This window comes from Gavialis gangeticus, unplaced genomic scaffold, assembly GCF_001723915.1.
Source record: "Gavialis gangeticus isolate Ggan-Ray unplaced genomic scaffold, GavGan_comp1, whole genome shotgun sequence".
Taxonomy (NCBI): Eukaryota; Metazoa; Chordata; order Crocodylia; family Gavialidae; genus Gavialis; species Gavialis gangeticus.
Genome location: NW_017729022.1, coordinates 62,415,332 through 62,417,115, shown reverse-complemented (window position 1 = coordinate 62,417,115; position 1,784 = coordinate 62,415,332).

The following is a 1,784-nucleotide window of genomic DNA, read 5'->3' as shown; positions in this document are numbered from 1 at the left end:
GGCCCCTCTGCGGAGAGGGAGGCAGGGTGGAACCCCTCTCCGTCCCGGGGGCCGCGCGGGCAGGGAGCGCCCAGGGCGCGGGCACGTCCGCACGTGCCCGCCCTCCCTCGGCAGACCTCCCCGTGCCCGCCCGCGCGGACCCCTCGAGACGCACGAGTCTTTGAACCTCCCCCCCGTCTCAAAAGCCCAAATTTAACCTTGGAGAGTGCTCAGCTCTAGCTGTTGTACCTGGCTGCAGGCACCAACCATTTGCTCTACACCTCGCTCCAGCTCTGAGGTGGCTGCTGCCTCAAGTATGCTGTGTGAACCGCCCCGTCATGCTGTTCCAGTCAAACCATCAAAGCAGGACAAACCGTGGGGCTGGGGCTGGGGCAGAGCAGGAAGCAGCACTAGGGCCACAGGCCCTGTGGGCTGAAACCAAGTTCATACACTCGGTTAGAAACACCAAAATAATCTTTCCAGACACTTTCACAACACTAACTACAAGAACACTCAGTTCTTGATAGGTTTCTCTCTGCCTGAAGGTTTGGCTAAGTAACGGTCACTCTGCCTGCAGATTTAGGTTTACTTTGGCAAATAGAATGGTGTTTGGGTGTTCCCGCAATAATATCCTGGCTGCCCTCAAAAACAACTCCAACTGACTTAAAGAGCCCAACTTAAATGCAGGAAAACAAGGGGTGTGCTAGAGACACCAGTCTTCCTTTGTTAAAGCTGCTGTTCCTAACAGTATTGCTAATAGAGCAATGCTAGCTAGTTCAGAAACAATCTGGGTTAAAAAAAAAAAAAGACAACATCTTTTCAGTAAGCCTGGAACGACGGGGCTCCAATCCAATTAGGCCCCACAGTCCTGCCATAAAACAAAAAAAAAACAGTACTGGGAAAAAGAGGTGCATGAAACAAGCATTTCCTGCCCTACACAGCTACTGGCACGTCCTCACGGGTGCAGAGCTGCTGTGATGGGCAACTACAACAGCACTTCCCGTTTCAACCAGCTCTGCTTCTGCTGTTTCTGCTGGCTGAAGTCACTCTTTACTGCCTATAGCCCTACAGAGGCAACAGAGCCATGGGAGAGCCAGCGGGATTCCATTCTTGGCTCAGGTTTCAAATAGAATCATGAAACTAAACTCTGACTGGATTCAATGTTGGCTTTTGCATTGAGCAGAATGGCTGGCAAAGTTGTAATTCATGAATCTTTGTTTCTCTTACGTTAGCCAGAAAGGGCCTAGTTTGGATTTTCAGGCCTCAGTCTGGGTTTGCAAAGAGGAGGGGGGGAATACCGCATTTCTACACTTGTACAGTGAGCGCACATGATTTGAAAGTCACTGAGATATCACCGTGAAACCCCACAATGACAGTCCTCCAGTCATTTTTCAGAAGAGAACTATATTTTAAAAAGAGAGACTAAAACAAAGGAAGAAACAATCCTTTTAAGACTGATTTTTAAAATAGGCAAGCCTTGCTGCTGGTGTGTCATGATCAAAAAGATAAATGCTCAGTTTCCTACCACAAAACATTCCCCCCCCCCCACTCAAAAAGCCAGCCCACATATCTGCAAGGTTCTGCATCTCAACCGGATAACAGTTAACTCCCTCACTCACTTGTGCACAAAGAAGTACTGGCCAGCAAGGCATCTTGTTAACCATTTCATGTCAGAGGAAGATTTATTAGGTTACAAAAGTAACCTAATTTGCAAAGGTTCAAAATAGGAAGTGGCAGTTAAGTCTCCTTTGCAAGGGTACCACTGTTTTCATTTTCAGTTGGATTTGGGGGGGGGGGGGGGGGGG